The sequence below is a fragment of the Vipera ursinii genome, assembly GCF_947247035.1.
Source record: "Vipera ursinii genome assembly, chromosome: 4".
NCBI lineage: Eukaryota > Metazoa > Chordata > Lepidosauria > Squamata > Viperidae > Vipera > Vipera ursinii.
This window is the reverse complement of record NC_139514.1, coordinates 68,351,902-68,365,355: the sequence shown is the minus strand read 5'-3', so window position 1 is coordinate 68,365,355 and position 13,454 is coordinate 68,351,902. Positions and strand designations below refer to the sequence as shown.

Below are 13,454 nucleotides of genomic sequence, written 5' to 3'. Positions count from 1 at the left end.
GCTTCCACCTGCCCTGCCTGCTGGCCCTACTGCTGCTGGGACATTTCTTGGCTGTGTTGGGTGCTGTGCAGCTGCCAAGTGGCTGCCCTGGCAGGCCGGAAGCGGACGGGCACTCCAGCGGTCACACAGAAGATCTGGGCCAACTCGCCCAGCACCAGGATCGGCGCCCTGCCCCTGCCCACCACAGCCACACCAATACCGTACCTGGTCTGACACCATGCTCTCGCCACTGCGTTGCTTCTCCAGCCCATGCACAGGCCCCACCCCACCCCCGCATGCTCGCGGCCTATGGTACCGGCAAAAAGTAAGCCCTCCCGGAAAGTAAGACCTTCTCCTTATTTCAGAGCCCCAAAGAAAGTAAGACAGGGAAACATGATATAGAGACTTTCAATGCAACAAAGAAAGATTTTGGAGCAGCTTCCAGCCATAGGAAAAAGGGAGATATAAGATATAGTTAACGTTTCATTTGGAAAGAGGTGGTTGGGAAAAATCATCTTTCTTTTGTAATTTGTGGACAGATTTCTGAGAAGAGAAAGAAAGGGAAGGAAGGAAGGAAGGAAGGAAGGAAGGAAGGAAGGAAGGAGAAAAGAAAAGAAAAAAGAAAGAAAAGAAAAGAAAAGAAAAGAAAAGAAAAGAAAAGAAGAAAAAAAGAAGAAAAGAAAAGAAAAAAAGAAGAAAAGAAAAGAAAATTAAAAAGAAAAGAAACCATATCGATAACTCTTTCCAGCAGTCTGGAATATTTTGTCAAATATTTCTTGGCATCTTAAAACCATAACTCTCCTGGAACTCAGCTGACTCAGACCAGGTGACTGACTACTACTGGTGTACTGCTCTTTTGTTTGAATCAGATGGATCCAGTAAGACCTGGTCTTATATTTTTTTGCCTCTAAAAGAGGCACCAGGTCTCATTTTCAGGGAATATCTTACCCACTTACCTTAGGAGCTCTGCAGCCAGGCCTCCCATGCCCTGACACCTGCCTCACCTCACCAGCCCACTTCTTCTGTGGCCACTTGCTGCCACTGGGACATCTCACCCCTGGCCTCCATTTTGTCATCAGAGGTCTTCTAGAAGGGCCTCTGAAGCTGAGAAACGAGCTCTGGATTGACGGGAAGGCCTCTGACAGCAAAATGGAGGCTGGTGTGTGTGTGCATCAATCTGGAGCTTGTTTCTCAGCTGCAGAGGCTTTTCTGGGCATGGGAGGTCTGGCTGCAAAGATACTAAGGTAAGCGGGTGCAGGGTATATGAAGCAGCTCCATCCCCCCATCCCCGCCCTAGCTTGATTTTTTCCCCACCTCATGCAACCAGGTGCAATGGAGCAGGCAGGATCTTAAGTAGGGCTTATTTGGGGGGTAAGGCACACATGTAAAAATCAAGCTAGGGCTTATTTTGGCGGTAGGTCTTATTTTTGGGGAAACATTACTATAAAGGGGTTTGCTTCAGCCACCTTCCTGAGATTGTACTCTTAATTCAACTCAGTGGAAGACACTGACAGACCACAGTTTGATAGTCAGGGTTATTTGTTCTCTAGAAAGAGTAGAGAAAAGAGCAACAAAGATGATTAGGGGGACTGGGGGCTAACAAAAAAATCTTGTTTGCTTCTTAAAACACAGAAAATAAATATGAAGGTGTGGAAAAAGGAATGGCCACAGGAGGGCCACAAAGCCCAAAAATTATTTCACCATAGTTTTTTTTCCATTTTTATAAAATAAATGTGTACCAAAAATATCAACCATGCACTGCAATAGTCAAACTTTTTGAAGACTTTGGCTCTTTTGTGATATGGTACATGTGTTGTGTTCATAAGAATGAATTAGAAGAAGTCCAATCTAAATTTCTGAGATCCCTACTCCTAGTCCCTCACATTATTACTAGTGTAATCTGCATCTAGAGGTTGTATGCCTCTGTCACTTGCATGTCTGCTGGTTGAAGTACTGGCTTATGTAGATCTTTGGAGGTGAAACTTCAGCTGAATAAGTATTAATAGAAAGAAGCCAATCTTGGAAGAAACAAATAGCAACTATTTTGGTTTTGTGTGGGTTCAGCCCCGCTTTGTATCTATGCTGGGCCTGAATAAAGCCTGGAAAGAGGGCAAACAGAGAATCTTTGACCTTGGCATAAAAGGACAATGTTAATATTTTATGTCTCCACTACAATGAACTCTTGCATCTTCTTTTTGCCTTCCCTAAGTATGTTGGTCACCTACTTGCCCCATCATAGATGTAGAGAGAAGCAGTGGCCTTGAGGGATAGGAGGAAGGGCCACCACAAAGGCAACAGACAGATAAAGGGGCCTAAGTCCAGAGCAAGAGTGTAATGTGAGTAATCTCAGACAGGTCATTCCCTAGATCACATAAAGAAAAAGGGAAAAGAAAGAAGCACTTTCTTTACAAAAAAGCACTAGCTTTACAATAAAAGTTGTGCTGACCTACATGGCACTAAGTTCCTAATTTGTTCTATGTTGAAGGTCTGACATTTTCACACTGGCTTGCTTGGATGCTCTCCCAGCAATGGTACTATCAGGAAGTTTTAACAGCATTTCTTACCAAAACCCTCAGTGTTTTCCAAAGTCAAGACAATTAAGTATGTTCTTCTCAATTGCCCTATTTACTATCCTTGGAAGGGATAGCTAATCTGCTCTCTTATCAGAAACTGCCAGATCAATCTCACAAGGCAATCATGTACTATCTACTAAAAAAATGATCTGCATAGAGAAGTTTCCAGAATGGCAATCACATAATGTTGCACTTAACAACTGTGTGGGACTCATTCAATGACCATGTGTCAATGCTGCTAACATCAGATGTTCTTGCTTGACAACATAGGGAGATGTAGCCTTCCTTTAATTCATATATTACTTTTAGATCTAGAATTAGTGGATGCTGGGGGGAGTGGGGAGAATGTATCTCAAGACTGTTTGTAATAAGAGAAGATAAGAATTTGATGGGTTATTAAATAGGAGGGAAAGTTTGCATTTTAAACTAATTGAAGAATGTGATTTATGACGTTTAATTAAGGGAGGGAATTGTGTTTGATATGATGTGTTCAGGGGAGGAGAATTCAGATTTTGGCTTCCAGTATGTACGTGCCGAAGCTATGCAACTATAATAAAAGATTCTTTAAGGTAAACAATGCCTTGAAGTTCTTTGAAGTACTGCATTTGTCGGAACCAGGACACCATGACTGAAACTGTCAGGACTAACATCATAAGTTAGTGTGGTCATATGACATTGTGCTTTATTTCCACATCATTTTGAGATGGATGCCAGTCCCAGTTATCTGTTAACTGAAAACTACCTTTACATTTAAATTTAATTGCTCTGATTTTTATCACTGATTAAGTAACTAAATTGAGTTCAAGATACAAGAGAGAAAGCAGGATTTGAAATGCATACTACAGTCCTATGTTGTTTAAATCTCTGAGTTCCTATACTGGCTCCTGGAAAAGTGGCTAGAGGATTGTTATTTTGTAAAATGAATCTTTATTTACATTTCGTGTTAAAAACACACCATACACCAACAAAGACAAAAAAACATTTACAATATACAAAAAATGAAGAAATCAAAAAATTGAAAACCATTTCAAAAATTTCACATTATATCTACTTCTAAACTAACAATTATATCCCACTCATTAAGTCTCTTATAACCATTCAACTCCAAAGCTTATTCATTAACAAAGACTATATCACTTCATTTTTGACCAACCTCCAAGCCACCCTCATTTCTTTAATCTTTTATCCATCCAAATATACCATTTATTCCATGATAGAAATGCTGGTGTCTCTTCTTTACCCTTCAACTTCTTGGTCAATGTGTCTGCTTCTGCACAATCAAGTATTCTCCTAATTATAACTTCATCCGGCGGGGTATGATTTGCCTTCCAAAATTGAGCATACCCCATCCTTGCCGCCGTTAAGATATGTAAAACCAAATACCATATTTCCTTCTTAATATTTCCAGGCCTGGAGCCAAGCACATACGTCTCTGGCTTAAGATCAACTAAACACCCTGTGATTTCCTCTATCCATTTTTGGATCCTCATCCAATATCTAACCACTTCCGGACATGTCCACCATAAGTGATAGTATGTGCCAATCCCTTTACCACACTTCCAACAATCGGCTGACAATCCGGGGAACATTTTGGAAAGTCTAGCCGGAGGGAGATGCCATCTATAAAGCATTTTGTATATGTTCTCCTTATATGACGTGGAAACCACCAGCCTCATATTAGTCCACCAAATCTCTTCCCATTTCTCAAGTGGAAGTGCATAACCAAAATTCTTCCCCCAGGCAATCATCGCATCTTTTACCACCTCCTCCCCTACTACCCTAGTTAGCAACAATTTATAGCACTTAGATATCCTCAGGGAAAGAGTCCTCAGGGAAAGGGCGGTATATAAATGTAACTAAATAAATAAATAAAATAAAATGTAACTAAATAAATAAATAAATAAATAAATAAATAAATAAATAAATAAATAAATAAATATCATCCCTTTCTCCCGACCCAGCAGAATCTTATCTAATTCCTGCAGATTCAGATAAATACCCCTTCCTTCCCTATCCTTCTTATACCTTGACTGGATCTGCAGGTAGGCCCACCACTCCAATTGAAACCCTTGCTGAGCCAGATCTTGTTGTGTTTTGAGTTCTCCCCTGCTATCTAAAAGTTCTTTATAAGTTTGTCTTCTTCCCTTCTTGAGTAGGGTCGGATGGGTCAAGGCTTCCAAAGTTGATAACCAACACGGAATTTGCGTATAGTACGTAGTTCTTATCTTATCCCAATTCCGAATCAGTATATCCCTTATGTAGTGGCGAGTAAACTGTTTGCTTGGAGGAGTACCTTCCCACCAAAGAGCTGCATGCCATCCCTGCAGCAAATCAAATCCTTCCAAACTCAACAATCGATTATTCCTTAGACTTATCCATTCCTTGCCCCAAACTAAGAGGGCAGCCTGATAGTAAAGTTCCCAGTTCGGTAGGCCAAGGCCCCCTCTTTCCTTAATTTCTTGCATCATTTTTTTCCCAATCCTGGGCCGTTTCCCCTGCCAAACAAATCTAGAAACTACCCCCTCTAACTCTTTTAAAAATTTCAGCGAATGTTTAACTGGTGCTGTCTGAAAAAGAAAATTCCATTTCGGCAAAACATAAGATTTCACTGTGGCTACCCTTCCTAATAATGACAACTGTATCCTACCCCATTTTCCCAGGTCCATTTTTGTTTGTATCAGTAATTTAGAATAATTATCCTCCCTAATACTTGAACATCTTCCGGTCAACCAGATTCCTAAATATTTCACCTTCACAAGAGGATTGTTATTTTATATATATATACTTCTATATATATATAAAGGTAAAGGTTCCCCCGCACATGCGTGCTAGTCGTTTCCGACTCTAGGGGCCGGTGCTCATCTCCATTTCAAAGCCAAAGAGCCAGCGCTTGTCCGAGGACGTCTCCGTGGTCATGTAGCCGGCATGACTAGACGCCAAAGGCGCACGGAACGCTGTTACCTTCCCACCATAGTGGTCCCTATTTTTCTACTTGCATTTTTGCGTGCTTTCGAACTGCTAGGTTGGCAGAAGCTGGGAAGAGTAACAGGCGCTCACTCTGTTATGCACTCGGGATTCGACCCGCCAAACTGCTGATCTTCTGATCAACAAGCTCAGCGTCCTAACCCACTGAGCCACCGTGTCCCTTTTCTATATATATACTTCTGTTATAACTAAACCTTACACTAGTGGTTGATATTTCAAAATGGAAGGCTTGCACAAACTACTTTGAAATGTGCTTAATTGGTTGGTTGGTTTGAATTTTAGTTTGCTTCTGTTCTAATTGCTGAAGAGTCTGTTTTCTGGACATACAAAAAGTACCAATCTTTTATATATTTGAAAGGACATGGAAATGTAGCATGCTGATTGTTTTTCTCTTAAACCTTGCAGATCTCATCTCTTCTCATTCGAAATCTCTCCACAAAACAATTATCTTTATAAGAGGGACTTAAGCAAATGTACTCTGGAATTCATATAGTAGGAGAAAATATGAAAATGGTTTAGACAAGTAAAACAAAGCAAAACATCCCCCCCCCTTTGAATTACTTTTCCCAATGACATTAGGAAAAATAAACTCAGTTTAGCCATAAAACATTTAGAAAGCCAAAGAATGTTAATAAAATAAGAAGAAACTAAGACACAAGCTTAGGCTCTGAAAATTTATTTTATTTATTTTTTATTTTAATTCCATTTATATCCCGCCCTTCTCCGAAGACTCAGGGCGGCTTACAAGCTTAGCAGTAGCCTTCATTCTATGTATATGCCTGCTTATTAGGGCTTTTACACACACCCCCAAGTGGCATTATTACAAAGTCAGCTTAATTGCCCCCAACAATCTGGGTCCTCATTTTACCTACCTCGGAAGGATGGAAGGCTGAGTCAACCTTGAGCCTGGTGGGATGCGAACCTGCACTAATTGCAGGCAGCTGGTGTTACTTAAGGAGCCATTAGCCCACTGCCATTAGCCCACTGCTCCACCAAAATCAATTTCAGATAAAGCCCATAAATGTAGGAAGCAACTATATTCATAGAATGCCCTCATTCTTCTCTCAATACATCAGTGTTTCTCTAGTTCCACCCCATCTATATAGTGTAAGGTTTTCCACCTAGCCTCACAAACTCCTGTGGGCTACTCAGGAATTTTGAAGAGCCAAAGGAACTCCTGAGCCGAGGTTTCAGCAAAGAAAACAACTTTATTTTGGCCAAGATAGAGTTGGGTAACTTTTTCCCTCTTCGTGGTTGCTTAGAGGGATGAAGGCACACCCAGAAGAGACTTCTTTCACTTTTTATACCTTTTCAGAACAAAGAGATTCAAGTGTCTGCACCAGGAGCAAGGAAGCACAGAAAAACAAATCCCAAGGTAATGACTCATACACATCAATCCAGGCTAACTCACCTTCCCCCTCCCTATTTCCTGGACCACTGAATCTTACCTTGCTCCTTTCATGTAAGCAATCTCCTGTATATTTAGCATGAGACATTTACTTTTTCAATATACATAAACCACTTGCTTCTATAAAGCTGCTTGCATATAAACATTTGTATAAAATAGATACAAAATAACACTACTAATATTAAGCTTAAGCATAATAAAATCATAAGCTCAATAAGGTCCCTTCAATAGAAATGCTATAGCCAGGGCTTTTTTTTTCTCATAGAACGCTCAGAACGGAGTTCCGGCACCGTTTTTAGATGGAACCTTGTAGGGTAGGCAAGGCGGGTTGTATGACATGTGTGAGTTCCAGCAACTTTTTCTTTTACAAAAAAAGCACTAGCTATAGCACATATACTGCTTCATGGTGCTTTACAGTACTCTAGTCTCATGTCTGTTTGTAATCCTAAATTGGGTGAAAATGCATCATAAGGCAACAGTTTTTGAATCAATATGCTTCAAATGGGCTAATAACCACAATATTGTGCCAAGCAACTGAATTCTATTCATGTGACCATGGGGATGCTGCAATGATCATAAGTATGAAAAACGGTCATAAGTCACATTTTTCAGTGCCATTGTAATTTTGAACGGTCACTAAATGAACTGTGGTAAGTCAAGGACTGCCTGTACTGAATTCTATTCTATTCTATTCTATTCTATTCTATTCTATTCTATTCTATTCTATTCTATTCTATTCTATTCTATTCTATTCTATTCTATTCTATTCTATTCTATTCTATTCTATTCTATTCTTTTTTGTGGTTCAGTTGAAGTGGAAAACATCAGGATTATTTCCTTTTCCAGTACGGGGAAAAAATAAGCACTAATATGTGGTCCAGAAGATGTTTCAACATTTCACTCAGAACACCATGGTTGAAGTTAACTACTCACTTACATGGAAGTAAGTCCCACTAAAACAAGAGTTTACTTTTAACTAGACAGATTTCTATTAGAATGTAGAAAGTCAGCACCCACCCTCCTAGAGAAGGAAATATTTGTGGGGATATTAATAAAAGACAGAATATTATATTTCCCCAAAGTAATAATGGAGAAAAAAATTTTAAAAGCAGAATCCAGCCTCTGCCCCAAGCAGAAACTCAGGATGCCAGCTTTTAGAAATGCAGATTTGGGGCACATTTGAGGACCCAGATTGTTGGGGGCAATTAAGCTGACTTTGTAATAATGCCGCTTGGGGTGTGTGTGAAAGCCCTAATAAGCAGGCATATACATAGAATGAAGGCTACTGCTAAGCTTGTAAGCCGCCCTGAGTCTTCGGAGAAGGGCGGGATATAAATGGAATTAAAATAAAAATAAATACGCAAAACTCCTTCAGACTCCACAGCTGATGGGATTAAGAATTTACATTCCCCCACCCAAAATCTAAGAACAGGACATGATAGGGTTAATCCTACACCCTCTTCAGACTAGCAAAAGACACAAAAGACCACCTCAAGACAACACAGAAACATTTCCATTTCAAAGTCTCAAAGCTCTATAAAGATCCATTGACTCTCAATTCCATTTAGTCAGCTGTCCCAGGAAAACATGTTGGTTCTGTTAATCAATAAACTGTAACCCTCTTTCCCAAACAGCCTCCATTTTTATTTACAGCATCTTAGCCTCCGTTTTATTTACTCCCGCCTTGGAACTGGACCTGATGATTTTTCCTTCTGACAATTTGGCACCCCAGATGGAACTCCAAGCTAACCTGACCAATGGATAGGGTAAGCCTCCATCTTGCTGGCAGTGGACCCCTTGTGTCTGTGGATGTGTTTTCTAGACCCTGCCCATTTGGAGCAACGGTAGTAAAGAGTTTTGAGTTTGAGCTCAATGGCTGCTTGGAAAGAAGATGAGTAAATTTTAACTTTTAAAGCCCAGGGGAGTGAGGGAAATGTGTTTATGTCTGTTTGTGTGAGAGAGAGGCTTCCTCTTCTGGCTAGAACTGAATCCTGTTCTCTCCATGCTATTCCTAGGTGTCTCCCCCTCACCAGCCTGCTGCTAGCTCCACTGAGCCATGACCAGCAGATCCTGGACAGTTGTGCTTGGAGCCAGAAGAAATGAAAGCGAGAGAGACCTTGAAAGAACACGCCAAAGAAGCCAGTTACTAAAACACTATGCCACCTGTGGATTGGCTGGAATTCAAATGAATACTGGGACCCTGGAGGGAGGAGTATTGGATATTGCTTTTAATATACTGCTTTTACAGGTTTTTCCTTAGACCTCACCTTGTTTTCCCTGCTATCACTAGCCCCTAATAAAAGTTCCTTTTGAGACAATGCCTGTTTCAAGAATTCTGCTTTCTTGGGTGGCTTAGCTGAAGTAGGTCTTTACAGTTAGTCTGCTCCATTGTATTCCCCATAGCTACTTATAGTTCTGAAAAATGAATCTTAAAAAAGCAAGACAGGAAGAAAATTGACTCATTTGAGTTGTGGTGCTGGAGAAGGCTACTGAGTATTCCTTAGAGAGCAAAGCTAACCAGCAAACAAGTATTAGAGTACATAACATCAGACATGTCACTAGAAGGCAAATCACAAAACTGCATCTCACTTATTTTGGCCATGTCATACAGAAGAATTCACTGGAGAAATCAGTTATAATTAGGGGAGTTTGTGGTAAAAGGAAACCAGGCCATCAAAGAACATCATGGCTAGACACTATCAAAGCTGACACCAGTCAGAATATAGAAGAACTCAAACAAGCAATGCAAGATCAGAAGATGTGGAGAGACCTGGCCATAGAATTACCAAGAGTTGGACACAACTGAATAGATAACATCATTATCATCATCATTATTTGTAAGTGACAAACCTTATTTCTCCATCCACTTCTGCCTTTCTCTAGGTTTCTTTGGGTTTGGAGTTTTGTTTGTTTTTATCTCATTCTTTGTTTGCTAGGGGATGATGCCACTTCTGGGCGATATCATTTGGTTGTCAGCACTTCAAAGCCCTATCTTTTGTAGCTTTCATTCTCCTGGAAACAGCAGTCTATTGTTTCTGTGTACCACTAACGTGGTGGTGCAGTAGTTAGGATGCAGTATTACAGGCTAATTCAGTTGACTGCCAAGAATTCGATTTTCACCAGCTTAAGGTTGATTCAGCCTTCCATCCTTCTGACATTGGTAAAATGAGGACCCAGATTGCTGGGGGTAATATACTGACTCTGTAAACCACTTAGAGAGGGCTGTAAAGCACTATGAAGCAGTATATAAGTCTAAGTACTATTGCTATTGTTATTAAAGAAGAAAATCCAGTTCAGACAATGAAAGTACTTCTTCTAAGGTTCTGATTGCTCATGAAACAGGCCACATGGTATAAATCAATAACCAATTGATGGTGTAGGTTATTTCAATTTTTTCAAACCAATGATTGACATTTACAAAAGGATACAAATCTTTCCAGTTAAATGACCATGACAATCAGTGACAGTAAAATTATACTGAGGAAATCAATGGAGCATAATTAGAGTTTAAACTCTAATTATTATTGGTGCATATACATTTGAAATTTTAGCTATTATATATTTTTAAAAAATCCTGATTATCTAATTTATGTAAAGCATTAAGAAAATTAAGGAAAGACAATTTGAAATATTAGGTTAGATTTTATTAGATACTCTACATTTATATGTACTTAATATTAATATCTTGGCAATATTGATATTTATGTTGTCCATTCATGATATTTAAGGAAACTTCTGGTCCTTTCCCTGTAACAGGTCACATGGCAGCAAACGGCAATGTCCTTATTTACTAGTTGCAGGGCACCACATTAAGTAAAAGGATGAATAGATTATGATTGAAGTGATAGATACTATATGGGATTTTATATGGTAATGTTGCAGGAAGGAGACTTTTTTTGCATGGTGCAACCTATTCTACATATCTGGTGACATGGTAATCTGCTGTCAGCCCATCTAATATTTCCCTTTAGTTTAACATGGAAGCACCAATGAACTTCCTTTGATTACAGTATGATTTCCAAGTCATCCCTACACATCCCCTCTACTTAATTATGATTCCTTTTAGCCCATATTTACCTAGCTGGCTAATCATATCAAATATGTAAAAATGTATTATATTTATGGGATACAATATGTTAAGAAAATTACCAATATATATACAAAAATCATCTCTCATAATTTCTGATAATTTTTGTGGAATCTTATTCCTATGAGTTTATATATATATATATTTTTAAAAAGTCCAAGATATAGATTCACCATTCATTTTAGTTTCCTTCCTAAGGGAGGCCACTTTTTCCTAATGTTTCTAGTCCTTCCATATTCTCAGGTCTTCTTTTTTTTTTATTGAAAAGTTTTAAGATACAATTTTCCTTTAAAAAACCCCCCTTCCCCCTCCCTCCTCCCCCCCTACCTCCCCCCCTCCCCCCCCTCCCTCCTCCCCCCCTACCTCCCCCCCTCCCCCCCTCCCCCCCGACTTCCCAGAGCTAAATACAAGGTATATATAAAAAAAACAAACATAAACAACCATATACTAACAACTATAAATTCTAAAATCCATCACTCTCTAGCTTATATAGGATAAAACAAACCTTAGCAATATTAAATATATATAAAAAACTAAAATAAAAAAAGAAACACTCTCTAGCTTATATAGGATAAAACAAACCTTAATAGTATTAAATATATATTAAAAACAAAAAAAAAGGAAAAAAAACCCAAGATAGAAAGAGAAAAAGAAAAAGAAAAAAAGGAAAAAAGAGTTATTCAAATACTACATAATACTTCCCAACCCTATACTTATCCTAAATAGACTCCATCCATTTTGTCCATTCCATGATATAACGTTCTTACAGATAATCTTTCAAATTAACCAAAATCTTCACCACCTCAACCAAATCAGAAAACTTTAAAGTCAACTCTTCTATAATCGGCCGTTCCTCTTCCAGTGCCACATCTATAATTATTCCAAACAAAAAAAAAAAATTGCGAACAAAACTTTAACCTCCATTTGAGAATCTTCTGTATATTCCACCAAACTTTAATCCAAAAAACCTCACCCTTTCCACAAAACCACCACATATAAAAATATATTGCGTCTACACCCAAACCTTTTCCCACCTCCCATACTTGACTATAAATACGTTATAGAAATTCCATAGACTTCTGCAAATTCTGCTATTTTCTCTTCTTAGATCGTTTTGCAGCAGCACGCGTCACCCTCTGTTCTATAGGATCATCCAACGAGGTTATATCTTGATCTCCTCCAACACCGTTGTCTTCTATCTGACCATCTTCAGCCTCTTGATGCACTCCTTCTCCAGATCCCTTTTCAGCTTCCAGAAGTGTTAATGGCGTTGCATTTAAAACATTATTGTAGAAATCACGCGCTTGCATCACAGTAACCAGATGGTACCTTTTACCTTCGTGCGTCACCATCAACCCAACTGGGATCTCCCATCTGAACCTTATATCTCGTTGCTTGAGCTCTTGCACAAGAAATGTAAAATCCTTCCTTCTCCTTAAAATCTTTGGAGGAATTTCTTTTAAGACCAAAACTTCTTGATTAGCAATCACAACTTTAGTATCATAAGCAGCTCGTATAACTTCATCTCTAGTTTCCCTTTTTGCAAAATATACCACCACATCTCTAGGCAACTTTCTCTGTCCAGCAATCCATGAATTCACACGAAACACTTTATCCATGCCTCCTTTTATTTCAGATGCTGGCTGTTTCAATACTACTTCGAAAGCCTCAGAAACCAGCTGCTTTAGATCTTCCTTAATATTCTCCTTTAAGCCTCTAATTCTAATGGCAAACTGCATCTGGTAATATTGAGCAAGACTCAGTTCCTTTTCCATTTTATCTTCATTCTCCAATACTTTTGCTTCTAATATAGCATTCTTTTGAGTCAAATCTTCTAGCTTTTCCTCCAATTCTTCCACACAACGAGCCACTTTACACACTGAAGACAAGATGTCTACCTTCATCACTCTAAACTTCTGTTCCATCCTCTCCTCCATTCTCTCCTCCAATTTCTCCAATTTCTCCTCCATCTGTGCAAATCTATCATTAATTGATTCCAAAATTACCTGGGTGTGTTTTTCAAGAGCATCTTGTAAGTCCTTTGATGTCAATACATCAGGAGGATGCAGCGCCTGCAGTAATGATTGTTGCACCGGCGAAGTTCCAGCACTCCGAAGAGTTTTAGGGGGTGGTTTAGCCGCCATCTTTTACCAATTGTGACGCACTTTCACTTCAGATTTATAATCCAAAAAAGTCCATCAAGCTGGAGAGTAAAATATAATAATCCTCTTCACCTTTTCCTCTTGTATCGCTCTGCCTGCTCCTTTAATCCATAGTCATTCCTTCAGGCAGGGGTGGTCGCAGACGCCTGGCTCTGCTCCAAGAAATCAGGAGCAGAGGCGCTGGCCAGCTGGTCTTCTTATCTGGTTAGTGAAAGATAGCTAAATGCAGTTGTTGCTTTCCTCTATACTCTGAAGGGTAC

General features: G+C 39.3%; 1 long non-coding RNA gene across 1 annotated transcript; it reads left to right on the top strand.

Annotated features, from left to right (window-relative positions):
* Positions 1 to 621: 621 nt before the first annotated feature.
* On the top strand, positions 622 to 7,843 carry LOC310639884. Its single transcript, XR_014492421.1, has 3 exons — positions 622 to 805; positions 6,853 to 6,912; positions 7,792 to 7,843. It is a non-coding gene; the product is annotated as an uncharacterized lncRNA (long non-coding RNA).
* The last annotated feature ends 5,611 nt before the right edge of the window (positions 7,844 to 13,454 follow it).